General features: G+C 54.1%; 1 protein-coding gene and 1 long non-coding RNA gene across 2 annotated transcripts in view; both read right to left on the reverse strand.

Annotated features, from left to right (window-relative positions):
- LOC113845395 (uncharacterized) overlaps window positions 1-19,219 on the reverse strand; it is a 120,871-nt gene that overhangs the window by 19,669 nt on the left and 81,983 nt on the right. The gene's annotated exons all lie outside the window — the stretch shown is intronic.
- The window catches only part of LOC119715144 (uncharacterized), a 63,128-nt gene that overhangs the window by 14,304 nt on the left and 29,605 nt on the right, over window positions 1-19,219 (reverse strand). The gene's annotated exons all lie outside the window — the stretch shown is intronic.

The raw sequence follows: 19,219 nt of genomic DNA on the forward strand, positions 1-19,219 counted from the left end.
CTATATATATATTCTTCTGCATGGACTTTGCTTGTTTTTCTCCTGTCAATGTTTCCTTTAATTTAATTATCCTTGTCTTGACCTGTGAGCCTGTTTTGTTCTTTCCAACATACAGTTCCTTATCTTCCTCTTCTAATGGAGGAAGTGAGAGAGTGGTTGTGGTGGAGTACAGCTGCCCAGCAAAATAAAACCATCAGGGAAGGAAAAGAGGGAAACAAAACCAACAACAATAGGCCAAAAAAGAGAGAGGCAAAATGTTATTACTCACCACTACCTGGTTCATGACCATCCAGTGGCACAGCAATGGTATCCCCTACAGAATGGCTCCCCGTTCTAGTTGTACAGCACAAAGTGCTCTTTTTTCAACAGCATAAAGAGTGCTTCCAGGTACATTCAGAAAGGGCAGCAAAGGCAGAGATTTGTGGAAAGGAGACAGTGCCTTCTTGCCAGACACCCTCAAGACAGGGTGTTGAAGTGACTTCCCTTCTTACATGGGACACAGGCTGCAGCACCAGGTCTCCCCACGGAGCCACTGGCAGGCAGAGGGGCTCAGGCTGCACAATCTGGCACAACCAACAAGAGTACAGGGGCTGAGCATCGGCAGGGGATACAGCAGTGCTGTGCCCACACGGGTGTGGAAAGGATAGAAATGGATTTTGGACAGGCTGCAGATGTTTGCAAGTCTGATGGAGAGCTGCAAATCTCTGACCCAAATCTGTCAATAGGAAAAGAGGAAGGAGGCCTTTGTAGGGAGAATACTACCCTTGAGATACATGTAAAAACAGCAAGAGTTGCGGTGTGTGAGAGGACAGAAATAACAGCGGGGGCTCAACAAAAGCAGCGGATGTAAAAGGGGCTGAGGCAGGGCCCTACTGATGACAGAGATGCTCAGTGTGGGCCAAGCTCAGGCGGCCACAGAAAGCCCACAGGGCAGCTCCCAGCTGCACTGCAAGCCTCTGTCCCATCCCCAGCTCAGAGCAAAGCAGACACCTGAAGGAGACGCTGCTCCCCAAAAGCAGCACGCCAAAAGATGCTGGGGCAGGCGCCATGGGCAAGGCTGTCTCCTTCTGGCTGTGCGATCCTGCTGCTGGTGCTCTGTGAGTTGGGGCATTGCTGGGTGTGGGGGCTGAGGGCTGGAGGGCTGCTGCTGTGGGCAGGCCAGGCCAGTGGTGGGCACAGGAGAGGATGGGGACAGTGTGTGTGGGGCAGGCATGCAGCACTGTGGGACAGAGTTATATGGGGGAAAGCAGGATGGGGATGGCTTCCTCCAGCTACGACACAGATCTTGCAAGGGGCCCTTTTCTCCAGCATTAAAAAATTGTCTGGAGTCTTAGAGCGAGACTTTCAGAATGCTGGATGCTTTGGGGAGCTTTGGGAATTAATGTGGAACAGGAAACACATCCAGAGCACATTGGAATGGTTGCTAAGGGTGGAGATGAAGTAGTTTCTGGATGGAGACATGCTGGTGGGAAGAAGACTTCTCAGCCAGGATCTAGCAGGGGAAATGTGGGCAGCAAGGTGGGGGTGAGCTAGGTCACTGCCCCCCTAAGCAAAGCCCCCTCTGCCCCATGTTGCAGGTGCTGTCTTGACCTCTCAGGACATTTGCAACTCCACACGTGATGGTGAGAGTGGGGATGGGTGGCAGAAGGGAGATGAGTCAAGGGTGGAGATGGGAGGGAGAGGCGATTTGTTCTCTATGTCTGAAGCCCTGGACAAGAGACTTTTCACCATTTGGGATCCAGGTCACTTTGCATCTTTGCTGTCAGTAAAGCTGCATAGGGAATCCCTGCACTGTCTCTCCAGGTGACCTCACAGCTCCGGCCCTCTTCCTGAACACCTCCAGTGCTCAGGAAGGGGAATCGTTTTCACTTCACTGTACCATTGATGGTCATTCAGCCCCTACCCGAATTGTATTCTGCAAGGACAGGATGGAGGCACACAGCCTGAGAGGTGAACTAGGAAAACTGATCTACACCATCACTCTGAAGGTCACTCAGGGGAGTGAGGGGACGTACATGTGTGGATACCAGCTCAAAGATGACAACAACCGAGTAAGGAGCTCTGCCCTCAGTGCTGGCCGCATCCTGAATGTCCCTGGTGAGAAACTTCCCCGGGCTGGTGGGGTGAAAAGGGACGGAGGCACTAGCCACCACACGGCTGTGCTGAGGCTGGAGCTGTGTGCTGCAGCAGGCTCTGGGGTGGTTCCCTCACAGGAGTGTTCTCTCTCCTCCAAGGCAGCCCCTAGAGAGAGAGCTGCTCTCAAGGGCTGCCCCTGTCCCTGCATCAGCACCTCTGATGCAGATATGGAGCATGGGGCATGCTTCAACATCTGCCCTGTGCACTGATGAGCCTATGGCAGGAGAAATGTGGAGATTGTCATAAGCTGGACAGTTACCTATGTGTGAAGAAGAAGTCTATATTTATGGCTCTGAAAATGGGTCTGGAGCTCTAGGGTGAGAACAGGGAGATACTGGAGTTCTTAGGTATTTGGAGACCTCCGTGTGGAACATCAAACCAGCTGAAAGGGACATGGTATTGAACCAAGGGGGAAGACCACAGGGGTGCTGGACTGAGACGTAGGGGTGACCAGGTGCCTGCATGGCAAGGACACAGCAGTGAGGACATGGCAAGGACCCAGCAGCAGGGACAAGGGCACAAGCATGGGGGCGCCCCAGCTCTCGCTCCCTCTAAACAAAACCCTCTGTGCCCCAAGGTGCAGGTGCTGGAATGACCACCCCGGACATCTGCAGCTCCCCAGGTGAGGTTGAGCGTGGGGATGGGTGACTGAAGAGAGGTGTGTGTGGGGTGGTGATGGCAAGGGAGAGGGAATTTGTTCTCTGGGTGAGAGCTACTGGGAAGGAATCACTTCCCTGCATGGAACACAAAGCATTTTGGTGCAGTTCTGGGGTCCCCAGTACAAGAGGGGCATAGAACTACAGGAAAGAGCCCTGAGGAGGGCTACGAAGATGGTCAGAGGACTGGAGCTGAGAGAACTGAGCCTGTTTATCCTGGAAAAGAGGAGACTGAGGGGAGACCTCATCCATGTCTATAAATATCTGAGGAGAGGGTGTTGAGAGGATGGAGCTGGTCTCTTTTTGGTTGTGCTCAGGGAAAGGGTGAGAGGCAACGGGCTCAAATTGAGGCACAGAAAGTTCCATTTGAATACGAGGGGCATTTCTTTACTGGGAGGGTGACAGAGCACTGGAACAGGCTGCCCAGAGGTGCTGTGGAGATATTCCTCTGAAGGTATTCCAAATCCACCTGGATGCCATCCTGTGCAAGGTGCTCTAGGTGATCCTGCTCAGCAGAAGGCTGGACTCCATGACCTTCAGAGGTCCCTTCCATCAGTGGCCATTCTGTGATTGTGTGACCCTCTAGCCCCCAGAATCACAAACAGATGAGAGTGGTGGTGTTAAATGAACTGGCACACCTATGCCATACCATGTTTAATCCCTCACAAAAGCAGTTAGACACTGGATCTGTGGGGGCCCATGTTGGCACAGCAAACACAGGCACTTTTATGCCTCCCCTGGGGATGGTGCTGGCTGTCGGTGGGGGGATTTGCCCATGGGGCTGTGTGTCCCCTGCCACACACAGACGTGCGCAGGGCTGTTGCAGGACACATGCTACAGGTGGAGCTCAGTCTGGACAGGAGCTGGGTGTGCTGCAGGCTCTCATCCTGTCCCTTTTTCCTGCCAGGCAGTGTGACCACCTCCACGGCATGGCCATCATTTCTAGGTTAGTGATTCCTTCGTGCACCCCCAGGACCTCCAGGTCCCCCTGTCACTGCAGCACCACCACTGCTGCAGACATGGGGCTGTGCAGGGCCCAGGCACAGAGAAGAAGGGCTGGGGATGTGGATGGATGCTGAGTTGAGCCAGGGATGCTCCAAGGTCTGCCCTGTACATTGATGAGCCTATGGCAGGGCAAGTGGAATAATTGTCATGAGCTGAGCTGTAATGTAATAACAATATTTCTGGCACTAAAATTGTGGCTGCAGCCATATTGTGAAAGGAGAGATATTAGAATGCTCAGGGATCCAGGGACGTCTCTCTGGAAAATCAAACCTACCAAAAAATGGGAAGGGATGGACACAGGGCAGAACACCTCTGCTGCAGACTTGAGGTGTTGCAGGGCCCATGCATAAAAAACATGGGCTTGGGATGTCGATGGACCATGGGCTGTGCCACTACTGCTCCAAGTTTTCCCTCTAAACTTTATGAACCTATGAAAATCAATTTATTCAAGCTCGGTTGTTCATTTTGGCCATTTGCTCCAGGAATCAATACAAGAGATCAGGGTCTGCTCAGTGTCTGGGATTGCCCCAACTCAGAGATCGAGGGACTCACAGCATGTTCATGTCTCCTACAGGCAACAGCCCCTCACACAAGGCCCAGCTCCCTTCCAGAGGTGAGACATTGCTCATCAGCCCTTCCCAGCACACCTGTCCTCCAAGGCTTGCCTTGGCCACACTGTGTTCCTCCTCTCTCCCAGGGTCAGCCATGCCCCTGGAGGTCTGGATCCTGCGCTCTGCCCTCAGCCTGCTCCTGCTGCTGTCTGCCCCCATCATCACCCTCCTCCTGGAGAGATGCAGCCACAGTGCCAGCAGGGCCATTGTTGTGGTTTAACCCGGCCGGCAGCTAAACACCACGCAGCCGTTCGCTCACCCTTCCCCCTCCCTCTCTGGGACGGGGGAGAGAAATGGAAAGTGAAGCCCGTGAGTTGAGATAAAGACAGTTTAATAAGACAGGAAAATAATAATAACAAAAATAATAATAACAATAACAATAATAATGATACAATGGTGATAATAGGAAAGTAATAATAATATGTACAAACAAGTGATGCACAATGCAATTGCTCACCACTCGCTGACCTATGCCCAGCCTAACCCCGAGCAGTCCGGCCCCCTCCCCCCAGCTAGCCACCCCTATATATTGTTTAGCATGACGTCAGATGGTATGGAATACGCTTTTGGCTAGTTTGGGTCACCTGTCCCGGGTCTGTCCCCTCCCAGCTCTTACTGCACCCCCAGCCTGCCTGTTGGCAGGACAGAGGAAAAGGCTGAGATGTCCTTGGCTTAGTATAAGCACTGCTCTGCAACAATTAATGCATCGGGGTGTTATCAGCACTCTTCTCATCCTAAGCCAAAACACAGCATTCCACCAGCTACTAGGAAGAAATTTAATTCTAACTGAAACCAGGACAGCCAGGAAGCCTGGAGACGTCCCTCTCGCCATGGAGCTCTGATGTCCTCCTGGGCTCAATGCTGTCCCCAGCCTGCTCCCCCATGCTCAGAGCATGACCGCCACACATTTGCCAGACTCCCGCTACCGTTGGTCTCAAGGCAGCTGGGGCAGCATGCCCAAGGGATTTGCTGCTCTGCTGGTCTTCCCTTGGCTCAGACCCTGCTCTCTGCTCACATCAAGGATTATCACTGCATCATGCACCCTCTCGTCCTGTGAGGGAGCTTCTTTTCCCTTTGCCCTGACACCCAAGAGTTCCCCTACCTGCTGACATTGCCCTGGCTGATGTGTCAAGGAAAAGTGCCTGAGATCTGAGGATGGCTGAGGCAGTGCAAATGACCAGGGGGTGGCCAAACCTGGCCCTCTGCACCCCATGCACACCCATCCCTATGCTTGGGCTTTTGGCTATCAACCTGCCATCCTCAGGAGACAGACCTGAGCAGGGACGTTGTGCACGGGGACATCCAGCTGTGGGGCAAGTGGGGACGGGTTTTCAGCATGGCTGGCCCCCACACCCACAGACCATCCCCAGCCTTACACTATGGGGTTTTAGCCATCCCACACCAATACCTGCAGGGACCATGAAGGAGCCAAGGTGTCCTCACCGTGCAGCTCCCAGTACTGACATCTGGGGCCTTGGTGTGCAGCGGGAGACTCTGGGACAAGATGGGTGCAGGCAGGAGAGGAGCTGCTCAGCTGGGGGGCACAAAGCTGCAAGAAGGGAATAGGGAAGAGGAACATGGGGTGAAAACTCAGCAAGAGCTGCTTGGAGGCAGACCTGGAGGGGAGATGATATTCAGGCTCCATCCTGCAAGGAAATTCCCTCACCTCTCCAACTCCAATCAACACACATGTCCCACAGCTTCCTTCAGGCCCAAGTATGCATGTTTCACAGCACAAGCCTCCAGGAGAGTTTTCCTCAAAAGGAAGAAATGGAGCAAAGAGCTCTTAGGTGCAAAGAGCTACTCCCTGTGGGGTTACTCTGGGTCGTGCCTGCGTGCACGAGGGGAAGGGTCTGGGGTGCCTGCAAGCACAGTGGGAGGGGTCCTGGGTTCCTGGGTGGGACACTTTTGCACTATATAAGATACTGTCATGTAGCAATAAATTGGGCTTACGGCACAGAACGCTGGTCATTGTGTCCATTTTTCCCAGGGTCTTTTGGTCGGGTTATCCGACATTTAGTGACCCCGACGTGATTCGAATCTCAACATGAAACTGGTTGGCGCTAGTTAGGCGAGGCGCGAGTTAGGCGTGGTGCGTACATGCTAGGTACACGGGTGGCCGTGGGGCCTGGAGTCGATGTGGTGGTGAGTACTGTTAAATCCTTGGCCAAGGAAGTAGGGATAACACTACGAAAGAAGGACGTACTGTACCTCTTGCTCTGGGTGACAAGCCAGAATCTGGCAGAGTCTCCTGTCCATTGCTTGAGACAGACCGTTTTAGAAACGGTGGGATGGGATTTATTTGATAGCGCCTTCATTGGGAACAAAGAGGCGCTGACTTTATTTCCGACCTATGGGTCGGTGCAAGCGGTTTTAGAAAAGGTAGCCAACGAGGCATGCCTGTGGGCTACTGTGCGCCGTATGCTTTTGTCAGATGGGGACGGTGAGGATAAGTAGGCCCCTATGGAGCTTCCGGTAAAAAACAATCTAGAGGAGGGGTCAGGGCAGGCAAAGGAGGAGGCTTGATCGGGAGATGAAAATAATGTGGAGCAGGAAAAAGAAGAAGATGGAAACCCCCTTGTGGCCCCCCTGCGAGTTCGGTTAGATCATGAAAAAATAGCAGTGCCTAGTGCTCCCCTGGCAGAAGGTAACGCGGTACATACTTCATCGGACGGGTCCTTTTAGGGGGTAAATAAGAAGGGCTCCCTTATCCTATTCCCTGCCGGGGGTCCTGAAGGGGTAGGGGTGGCATCCGGGCAGGCGCCGGCGTTTTCGGGCTCCCTCCAGCCGCCGCTATATGCCCCTCCGGCATTTGACCTTGGAGAGTGGGAGGAGGGGCAAGCGCAGGTGGAATCTTTTTCGGAGAAGCCCCTGCCATCGTCCGTGTGTCGCGTTCCCGTTCCGTAGGGTCCTGAGAGAGAGAACGAGTGGATAGTGAGAGTTCAACAGATGAGGAGTCTCGGGATCCTAGACAGGCTACTCCGTGACAGCCGATGCACATCTGCGAGGAGGTGCAGAAGGCAAGGGAAAAATGGACTATTAGTGCACTAGAATGTCTTCTCTCGGGTTGTGAAATAACGCCAAGTCCTGTGCGGATAGGGTGCTTTCCTGTTTTCACGGGGTCTCAGGGACATCAGTGGCAGCCAGTAGACTATAAGATGCTGCTACAGTTAAAAAAGGCTGTACAGGAGGGTGGATTCTCTAGCCCACAGACACAGGTTTTGTTGGATGCGGTGGCTTTGCAAGGGCCCCTGATCTTTGACTGGCGGCAGGTTGCCCGAGCCTGCCTGACGGCAGCGCAGGTACCCATGTTTGAGTCTTTGGAAGAAGAGGAGGGTGAAGTCTTGATGGTGCGTGCATGGGTGAACCCCCAGGATCCTTTACATGGCATGCCTGGGGAAGCATTGTTGGGACGAGGGCGGTGGAATACTCCGCAGGAATAATTATTGCTGCCGCAAGCTGTGCTTATTGCCGCCGCCGATTTGGGCCGCAGAGCATTAGAGTGGATGAATGCTGTAGTCAGCCCGACTCCCAGTTATCTGCATATTCGGCAAAACCCTGAGGAACATTTTGGGCGCTTTGTAGACAGGGTGCAGACAGCTGTGGCAAGCAGTAATTTACCACCGGAAACGCAAGATGTTGTTTTGAGGGAATGCTTAAGAACGGGAGCTCTGCCTGAATTCAAGGCCGCTCTTGCAGCGCTTCTGGCTTCAGCAAGTGCAGGCGAGCTGATCACTCATGGCTGTGCATTTGGCAAGGCTCAGGAAATGCAACCTCTTGCTGCTGCCCTCAGTGAGCAGATGATGGGAGTCACGTCTGCCCTCCAGGCGTTTGCCCTCCAGATGCATCCTGGTGGTTGTTTTCACTGCGGACAGCGTGGTCACGTAGCTCGTGAATGTCCCAAGAAAAGGGAACCTGTGGTCGAAGACAGCCGTGTTCGTTGTTGGGTGTGTGAGCGGTCTGGCCACTGCGCTCGGGAGTGCTCACAACGCAAAGGGGAAGTGAAAGAGGGAAAAAAGGGGTGGGCAGTCGGGAAATGCCAATGCCGGGACGAAAAGGGACCCGCCGTCTTGGCCGCAAGCGTGGGTCCCAACCCCCATCGAGCAGGGGTGGACAAGTCCACCATCCAGTCTCGGGCCGGAAAACGATTGGTACAGGGAGCTATTATTATTCTACATCAGGGCCAGCTGCAGCGCCTACTGCTTTTTGGCTATGTGTCTGCGCCCCGCGTTGCGTTTCCACAATGGGATGAACTCCTTGCCCTTGCTATAGAGTGGGCTCAAATGAAGCGACTCCTGCTTGTCCTCGCCTTGTGCCCTGCAGTGTACGGGGGCTACTGGCAGGAGTATGCTGTGGGTTACCGGACCGCTCCGCTATTTCCAACGCCATACGCTTACAACCTACGGTCTGCTGAGCCAGTACCCAATGGGACACTTCGTGGACTGTTCCTGCCTGCTGCTTGCCAGGGAAGGAAGCTGACTACCATCCATATCAATGCCACCGTGCAGGCAGGTATCAATCTGACACATGAAACACACTTGTCATCGGACGGCACCACGCATGCGACAGAGGACGGAAAAGAAGCCGTTCTGCCAGGGACGCAATTGTGCAGAAGACAAAATAAAAGAAGAGCAGCGTGACGCAGAACAGAATTGGCTGGGGGCAACTCTTGAGGGGCTAAGCCTTCATCTAGAAGGATGGTTTAAATCGCTTTTGCAAACAATATTGCTACTAGTAATAGTATTCATTGTGATAGGGCTAGTATATGCATGTATTAAAGCAAAAATAGCTAGAAGCAGTGTAATGAATCACAGCATGCTGACCATTCTCACCAAAAATCATGAGGAGTTCCATTATCACCACCTGTTCCTGGGACGGATACTCATCTAAGTAGTTATGATTAAATCATCCTTAGCGTAACGGGTTAAAGGGGGTACGTTACTGCATAAAGAGGGGGGAGATGTGGGATTACTCTGGGTCATGCCTGCGTACATGAGGGGAAGGGTCTGGGGTGCCTGCAAGCACAGTGGGAGGGGTCCTGGGTTCCTGGGTAGGACGCTTTTGAGCTATATAAGATACTGTCACGTAGCAATAAATGGGGCTTACAGCACAGAACGCTGGTCGTTGTGTCCGTTTGTCCCAGGGCCTTTTGGTTCAGTTATCCAACACTCCCTCATTCCCATATAGCTACCAATCCACCCTGGTGAGTGAATGCCCATTGTGGTGTCAGCTGCAGACTTGCTGAGGGTAACCTCTACCCCGGCATCCCCAGAGTGATGCTGATGTTGAATGCAATTGGGCCTCGTTTGGACCTCTGGGGTATACTACTAATAAGTGTCTTCCAACTAGACTTTGCAGCATTGATTACCCTCCTTGGGTGCACCCCAAAGTTCACTCAGTCAGCCCAGACATCAACAGTTTCTCTATGATGATCTTAGGGGAGACACTGTCAAAGGCCTTCCTGAAGTGCAGGCAGGCAAGATGCATGCTCTCCCCTTGTCTACCAGGACAGTCGTTTCATCATAGAGGGTTGTTGGTTTGGACATGCATGACTTCCCCTTGCTGAATTCCTGCTGACTACTCCTGATGATTGGTTTGTCCTCCAGGTGCCTGGAAATGCTTTCCCAGATGAACTGCTCCCTCACCTTCCAAGCAATGGAGGCGATCTGACTGGCGTCTAGTTCCCCAGGTCCTCCTTCTAGGTATTCTGGAAGAGCAGTGATGTTTGCTTCCCTCCCGTCTTTGTGCCCTTCTCCCACTCGCCTTGACCCATCAAGGATGATTTAGAGTGGCCTCGCAATGACATCTGCCAGCTCCTTCAGCACTCACTCGGGGGTGCCTCCTAGCAGGGCCCACGGCCATTCTCACTGCACAGTTGGCTGAAGCATTGCCCTGCCTGATTGTCCTTCACCAAGGCGACACCTTCTTCGCTGCAGCCCATATTCCTGCTTTCTGGGACATGGAGATCCTGAAGGATGGTTTTGTTAGTAGATACCTATCCAAGGAAGGCATTTGGTACCTGTGTTTCTTCTCTCTTCTGGGCAGTTGTGGTGGTTTCACTCCCATGGAAGCTTTTCTGGGCAGTTGTGGTGATTTTACTAAGCAGGACAGAGAGCTCCATCACAACCACTCTATCACTCTCCCTCCTGAAAGGGTAAGGAGGAGAAAATAGAATGAGAATGGTTGAAGGCTTGTGATAAGAACAGGGAGATCACTCAAGCTTTATTGTCACAGGCAAAATGAACTCAGCATAGGGAGACAAATGAAATTTGTTACCTATTATTAACAAGATGAAGAACTGAGAAGAAGAAAAAACAAACAAACAAATATATATATATATGTTCCCCCAAATCCCCAGTCTTCCACTTCCTCTGCTCCAGTGGGGGGTCCCTGCCCCGGGATGCCGTCCTTCCAGGCAGATCCTGCATGGGATTTCCACAGGCAGCAGCTCTTGAAGACCTGCTCCATTACAGGTGTCCCATGGTCAGCAGCTCCCCCCAGACTCCTGCTCCTGCGTGGGCTCCTCTCCACGGGCTGCAGCTGTGGCCCGGGGCCTGCACAAGTCTTCTTCCACCAGAGTTTCTCCCCTATTCCTTTGAGGAATGGAATTGAGAGAGCAGCGTGAGGGAGCTCAGGTGCCATCAAGACGAAGCCTCTGCCTTTCCTGGTTGTTGTGTGGTCGCATGAGGGTCAAAGTGTGGGTGCAGATGGCTCCCACAGTGCTGTGCTGGCAGCACTATGGCCCCAGCTGAGACTACCTGAGAGTTCTTCATAAGCTGATTCACCAACAGGGTGAAGGAGAAATCTGCCCACAGCAACTGCCCCAGAGCTCTGGCGTCACTTTGGCCTTGGTGCAGGATTCCACTCATGTCCTCCTCATTTTTGCAGACATTGAAGAAAAGCAGAGTGATGAGGTCAGAAGTGAGCAAATCCGAGTGGGCACAAGGGGCAGGAGCTCTTTACAGGGACAATGTTGCCGCTGAGATGCAAGTAAAACTAGCGTGTGCTGCAGTGTGTGAGAGGACAGGAAAAACAGTGGGGGCTCAACAAAAGCAGCGGATGTAGCAGGTTCTTAGGCAAGGCCCCCACTGATGAGAGCCTCTGACTGTGGGCCAGGCTCAGGTGGCCACAGAAAACTAACAGCACAGGTCCCAGCTGAACCGCAAGCCTCTGCCCCACTGTCCCCAGCTCAGAGCAAAGCAGAAACTCGAAGGAGACGCTGCTCCCCAAAAACAGCACCCCAAAAGATGCTGTGGCATGCGCCATCGGCAAGGCTGTCTCCTTCTGGCTGTGCGATCCTGCTGCTGGTGCTCTGTGAGTTGGGACATTGCTGGGTGTGGGGGCTGAGGGCTGGAGGACTGCTGCTGGGGGTAAGACAGGACAGTGGAGGGCAGAGGAGAGGATGGAGACAGCGTGTGTGAGGCAGGCGTGCAGCACTGTGGGGCAGAGTTTGTTTGTGGAAGGCAGGATGGGGATGGCTTCCTCCAGGTATGATACAGATCTGAGCAAGGGGGCACACTTCTCCAGAACCATAAATTGTCTGGAGTGTTGCTCTGAGGTTCTAGGACTGCTGAGTTTTTTAAGGAGATATGGGATTTACCTGGAACAAGAAATCCACAAAAAATGGGATTGGGTTTGGCATTGTTCAAGAGATTATTGAAGATAGACAGCATGAGAACACGCAGATGTGATGATGCCTGCTTAGCAGTGAGGATTTGGTCAGGGGGGATATGGGAGTAGGGAGAAATGGTTGAGACTGGTCACTGCTCCTCTCAGCAAATCCCTCTCTGCCCCTTGGTACAGGTGGCAGCATGACCTCCCAGACATCTGCAGCTCCCCAGGTACTCGTGAGTCCTTCCCTCCCAGAGCCAGGGCACTTGGAAGCCCAACCACTGTGAGCTCTGCCCTATGGCAGCCCTTCAATGCTGTGTCTCCTCCAGGGGATCTCCTGTCTCCTGCTCTCCAAATGAACTCAACTTCTGCTCACCCAGGTACCACAGTTGTGCTCCAGTGTATTCTCCCTGTGGTGTCACCCGTAATATGAATCATTTTCTGTAAGGATGGGATGGAGCTGTACAGTCTGAAAGCCCATCAAGGGCAGCTGAGCTACTCCATGGTCCTGAACATCACGTCAAGAAGTGCAGGAAGATATAGATGTGGGTACCAGGAGTGGAATGTGATTAAACAGAGGAGGAGCTCTGCCCTCAGTGCTGGCCGCAACCTGGATGTCCCTGGTGAGTCATGGCCCTGTGCTGGAGGGGTGAGAAGGGATTGTCACCACATGGCTGTGTTGAGGCTGGAGCTGTGTGCTGCAGCAGGCTCTGGGGTGGTTCCCCCACGGGAGTGTTCCCTCTCCTCCAAGGCACCCCTAGAGAGAGAGAGCTGCTCTCAAGGGGTCCCGTGTCCCTGCAGCACCACCTCTGCTGCAGAGATGGGGCTCTTGAGACCCCGGGCAGAGAGAGTAAAGACTGTGGTTGTGTATGAATGCTGGTTTGAGCCAGGGATGCTCCAAGGTCTGCCCTGTGCATTGATGAGCCTATGGCAGGGCAAGTGGGATGACTGTCATGAGCGGGGCAAGGACACAGCAGGGAGGACATGGCAAGGACCCAGCAGCAGGGACATGGGCACAAGCGTGTGGCTGCCCCAGCTCTCACTCCCTCTAAACAAAACCCACTGTGTTCCAAGGTGCAGGTGCTGGCGTGACCACCAAGGACATCGGAAGCTCCCCAGGTGAGGTTGAGCATGGGGATGTGTGACTGAAGAGAGGAGTGTGTGGGGTGGTGATGGCAAGGGAGAGGGAATTTGTTCTCTGGGTGAGAGCTCCTGGGAAGGAATCACTTCCCTGCATGGAACACAAAGCATTTTGGAGCAATTCTGGGGTCCCCAGTACAAGAGGGGTATAGAACTACTGGAGAGAGTCCAGAGGAGGGCTGCAAAGATGGTCAGAGCTCTGGAGCCAAGAGCATTGAGCCTGTTTATCCTGGAAAAGAGGAGACTGAGGGGAGACCTCATCCATGTCTATAAATATCTGAGGGGAGGGTGTTGAGAGAATGGTGCTGGTCTGCCCAGGGAAAGGGCGAGAGGTAATGGGCTCAAACTGAAGCACAGAATGTTCCATCTGAATATGAGGGGCATTTCTTTACTGGGAGGCTGACAGAGCACTGGAACAGGCTGCCCAGAGATGTTGTGGAGTCTCCTCTGGAGATATTCCAAATCCACCTGGATGCCATTCTGTGTAGTCTGTCCTAGCTGATCCTGCTCAGCAGAAGGCTGGACTCCATGACTTTCAGAGGTTCCTTCCAACCTTGGCCATTCTGTGATTGTGTGATCCTCTAGCCCCCAGAATCACAGACAGATGAGAGTGGTGGTGCCATACTTAATCGGCAGGCACACCTTGGCCAAGCTATACTTAACCACTCACGAGGGAATTTAGACAGCACATCCATGGGAGCCCATGTTGACACAACAGCTGCGGGCACTTTTATGCCTTCCGTGGGGATTGTGCTGGCTGTCAGTGGAGGGATGTGGCCATGGGGCTGAGGCTCATTCTGGGAAGGATCTGGGTGCACTGTAGACACTAAGCCTGTCCTTTTGTCCTGCCAGGCAATGTGGTAAGTTCCCCAGCAAGTCCATCAACCCCAGGTGAGTGATTCCCTCCTACACCCCGAGAAACCCGAGCATGTGGAGTGGGCGTGCTGTGCTGCCTTCCCCAGAGCATGGGGACAAGCGGGAGCTTTACCAGGCAGGAGCTGTGCCAGCTGCACGGGCACGTCCTGCTCCCTGCCTCTCCCCATCACACCCCACTGCCCTCACACCCTCTCTCCCTCAGCTCCACATGCCTGGCTCCCGTAAGCCCTCCACAAAACCATGGTGCTGGCAGTGGCGGCCATCGGCCTCGTCCTTGTGGCTGCAGGCAGCTGGTTTGCCATCAGGAAAGGTGAGGGAGTGGGGGAAGGCGGGGGGAAAGGCTGAGGCCGTGGGTGTCCTGCTGTGGGGCTGGTGCAGTGGGAAAGGTGGTGGGGGGAACCTGGTGGTGCACAGCTGGGGCAGACGGTGCGTGGGGGCGATGGCTGTGGGCAGCCCAGCTGGGGAGGCTGCTGAGGGAACTGGGGAGCTTCAGCTTTCATCCCCCAGCCCCGAGATGGGAGCCAGGGCTGGGCAGCACCTTGGCCTGCGCACCTCAGCCCCTGTTCTTCTTGCAGGTGCCTGCAGAGGGAGATGCCCAAGGTGAGCACCAAGTGTTGCTGGCTGTGTGGTATGGGGGAGGGAGTTGGGGCATGACGGGGCCCTGGGGTGTTCTTTGGCCAGGGGCAGCGTTCTCTGTGTGTGTTGCTGCATTCCCTGTGCTGGAGGCAGGGAGGATGGGGCTTGCTATTTGCTGCACTCCAGTTCACCACATGATGTAGGAAAGCATGACCTGAGTGTGTTTCTCATGGGGCAACCTCACCACAAACGCACACTCAACAACCATTCCATTCCTCTCCAGGCAGCAGCACATTGACAGACCACAGATGGAAACCACAGACAACGGCGAAGTCACATGTGAGTACTACCTCCTCCCTTGGCGGAAGCCATTCACCCGTATCAGGTGGAATCCCAGCACTTCATTTCCCACTGGGACATACAAAATCCCTGCCTGTTCATCAAGGCCAGGTTTCTCTCCAGCACCTCATGTCCTGCTTCTTCCTTGCATGCAGAGTGTGGCTGCTGGCTGCACAAGGGACATGGCAGCATCCCAGTGCTCCCAGGGACAAAGCCCATTTGCTTGGGGGGTCCTTCCACACCAGCTCCGCCCTCGGGCTGCATTTCCCCTGCTTCAGCCTCTGCTTTTGTCCTTTCTTCAGTTTCTCTTCAGTGTCATTTCTGCTTCAAGAACTACACAAAGCACATCACAGCAACAAAAGATGTGGCTCTGTTTCCTTGCCCTGCTGGGGAAAATGTTTTAGATCTTGCTCTGAAACCACAGGCAGCAGCCAAGGGAGGATGTTGTGGTTGGGCAACAGGCTACAGATATATACCTACCTATCCTGCATGTAGCTCGAGTTGCAGCTTGACCTTGTTTACCCACGCCTGCACAGAGCAGTTTGCAAGGTGTGCTGGCTGTGCAAAGAGAGGAGATGCCACAGAACGGTGGAAAGACACCAAAACCTCAGCATCTTTGCTCCACTGCTGCTTAATGCATGTCCCAGATCAGGGTGATGGGAGGGGAAATGTGGTCAGGCATTGAGTGTTAACCCCAGGCAGCTGATGCCGAAAGCTCGCGGGGGTTCATCCCCCTTCAATCAGCAAGGGCTCATCGAGTGTTTTTTCCCCACAGACTCCACCATCGCCCATGTTCGACGGGACAGGGGGAGTCATGGCACAGCTGTGCACAGCTCCTTTCTGCACTCCTGCAGCCTGGTGCCCGCACATTGTGCAGGGCTCACAGTCAGCAGCTGAAGTAACAGGGTTTCTTTTCCTCCCTAAAGTCTCGTCCTGTGCAGAAGATGAGCGACACCACGACGTATGCCACGGCGATCTGCACCCAGACCCGATAGCGCTGTCACAGGTCAAGGGCACAGGAGCCTTGCCCACGGCTGCCTTTGCTCTCTTCAAGAGTTCTCATGCAGCTGTAAGGTGGGGCTGGGGGGTGCACTTTGTACTTCCTTGGGGTTTGTTGTCACAGGGAAGGGCTGTGTGTGTCTAGCCAAGACAATGTAGGAATCTCACCTCTACCTACAATACATTAATACTTCTAAAGTATATGAGTTATACCAAATCATACTGTGAGTGTATGTTTTCTGAATAGAAGAAAACAACTCACTGTGCTCAGTGGATTACGTGTACACCTAAATTGCACTATAACTTCGCAGGTGTGTTCTTCTACCCACCCATGGAGATGCACATTTGCACCTGCAGGGACAGATAGGACTGCAGGGATGTGCTCATATGTGTGTGCCAATAGGTGTGTACACTACAGATATGGTTTTGGTTAGATGACAAATAAACATCTCTGACTTGACCTGAGGTGCAGGTGGGAATCACTCTCCTGAGGATGATGGTCCTGCCAGAGAGTTAGATACATTGCCTGGCAGGACAAGGGGACAGGCTGAGAGTCCACGGTGCACCCAGCTCCTTCCCTGAATGAGCCTAAGCCCTCAGGAGTGAGGAACAGCCTTGCAGGTGCCAAGGGCAGTGTAGAAGGAGGGGCAGAGGTGCTCCAGGTGCCAGAGCAGAAGTCCCCTGCATCCTGTGGTGAGGACCATGGTGAAGCAGGATGTCCCCGTGCAGCCCATGGAGTACCACGGTGGAGCAGGGTTCCACGCTGCAGCCCATGGAGGAGACCACAGTGGAGCAGGTTGCCCTGCACCGACGGACGCTGCCATCTGTGGAAGACCCCTGCTGGAGCAGATTCCGGGCCGGACCTGTAGCCCATGGAGAGGAGCCCATGCAGGAGCAGGTGACATGGCAGGAGCTGCTGGCCGTGGGGGAGCCAGGTTGGAGCAGTTTGCTCCTGAGGGATGGACCCCATGGTATGGACCCATATCTGGAGCAGCTCTGGAAGAGCTGCTGCCTGTGGGAAGCCCACGCCGGATCAGTTCATCAAGGACTGCATCCAGTGGGTGGGACCCCACAGCACAGGGGACGAGAGTGATCGAGAAGGAGCGGCAGAGAAGTGCTGTAGACTGACCATAACCCCCATTCCCCCATTCCCCTGGGCCGCTCAGAGGGAGGAGGTGGAAGAGGGTGGGTGGGGGGAAAGGTGCTTTTGGTTTCTTTCCTTTATTTCTCACTTCTCTAGCTTGTTAGTAAGAGGTAATAAATCTTACTATCTCTCTATGCTGAGCCCCTTTTGCCCTCCATGATAATTACTGTGCTATATCCTCAACCTAATCTCAACCCTTGAGCCCTTTTCATCGTATTTTCTCCCCATTCCTCTTCCAGAAGGGGGATTGAGAGAGCAATTGTGGTGGAGTTTGGCCACCCACCCAAGTAAAACCACCACAGATGTGCTCACATGTGTGCCAATTGGTGTGTGCACTGCAGATGTGGTTTTCCTGAAATGACAAATAAACATCTCTGACTTTGTGTTCCTGATGGCACCTCCGTCTCATGCAGCCACACATTGAATGGGACGGAGCAGACAGACAGACACCGACACAAAAGGTTGGTGGTGTTGATCTGAGGGGACGTAAAGCACTTGCAGACAGACCTTGCCGAGAAGAATTACACCAGATCCTTCTTGTTTGGGGTGGCTTTATTCACAGCAGGGCTTTCCCCAGTGCTCTCTGCCTCTCTCAGAGAACCAGCTGCATCACCTCTCCCTTGCTCAGCTTTTTGCATGCAGTGGATGTGGAGAGCAGCTGGATTAAGAGAGCTGCAAAACACAAGGGAGAACAAGGAGTGGCCTTGCTCTGGCGGTGCCCACCATGGGGAAATGCTGGGAGCAAGGAAGGAGGGGGATTCAGCCAGAGCACAGCCACGCAAAGCTCCCAGGCTCCTGCCATCGGATGCACTTCTGGCTTCCATTTTTACCAACAGCCTGCCCTCTTGCAGCCATCACTGCTGGGCTGGGGCTGAACTCACCTTCACTCTGCCCATCTCATCCATGTTGGCATCTGGAGGGAGAACGTGAGTTAGTGCCCAGCCACACACAGCAGGTAGGGCTTACCCTTTCCCCACCACCGTTGCCCCCACGACCACGGCTTGCTATAGCAAAGGCATCAGTATTTTGCACAGTGCCTAGAGGAGAAGGGTGAAGAAGGGACTGGCACTTACAGAAATGGCTGGGGTTTTCAGAAGAGTCTTGAGCACTGCCAGCATCATGGAGACGCCTAGAGAGAGGAGAGAAAAAATGTGTAGAGGATCCGCAGCACCACTGCCACTAAGCAGCACAGAGCCATGTGGGCCATTCCCATGGATGATGCAATAATCCATCTGGGCTTCAGCTGAAGTCTAGCCCACAGCAAGCCACTTCTCCCATGTCTGCAGCACAGGGAATGCAGCCATGCACAAGGAGAAATCTGCCCCAGGCCAAGTAGCACCCCAAGGCCCTACCATGGCCCTGACTCTCTCCTAGCAGTCGCACAGCCAGGAGCCTTTGGTGCTCACCTTGGGCATCTCCCTCTGCAGGCACCTGCAAGAAGAACAGTGGCTGATTTGTGGTGCAGTGGTGCAGAGGCCAAGGTGCTGCCCAGCCCTGGCTCCCATCTCGGGGCTGGGGGATGAAAGCTGAAGCTCCCCAGTTCCCTCAGCAGCCTCCCCAGCTGGGCTCCCCACAGCCATCGCCCCCAGGAACTGTCTGCCCCAGCTGTGCACCACCAGGTTCCCCCCACCGCCTTTCCCACTGCACCAACCCCTCAGCAGGACCCCCACAGCCTCAGTCTTTCCCCCTGCCTTCCCCCACTCCCTCACCTTTCCTGATGGCAAACCAGCTGCCTGCAGCCACAAGGACGAGGACAACGGCCGCCACTGCCAGTGCTGTGCCTGTGGGGAGGGTGTGCGGGAGCCGGGGATATGGGGCTGAGGAACAGAGGATGTGAGGGCAGCGGGGTGTGATGGGGAGAGGAAGGGAGCAGGACGTGCCCATGCAGCTGGCACAGCTCGTGCCTGGTGAAGATCCTGCATGGCCCCGTGCCCTGGGGACAGCACCCTGGAGTGACTGAGACCCATGCTGGTGGTCCTGGGGGTACAGGAGGGAATCACTCACCTGGATGTGATGGCCCTGCTGGGGAGTTGGACACACTGCCTGGCAAGACAGAGGGACAGGCTGAGAGTCTGCAGTGTACCCAGCTCCTTCCCAGAATGAGCCTCAGCCCCACGGGCACATCC

The sequence above is a fragment of the Anas platyrhynchos genome, chromosome 36 (genome assembly GCF_047663525.1).
Source record: "Anas platyrhynchos isolate ZD024472 breed Pekin duck chromosome 36, IASCAAS_PekinDuck_T2T, whole genome shotgun sequence".
In the NCBI taxonomy this organism is placed as follows: Eukaryota; Metazoa; Chordata; class Aves; order Anseriformes; family Anatidae; genus Anas; species Anas platyrhynchos.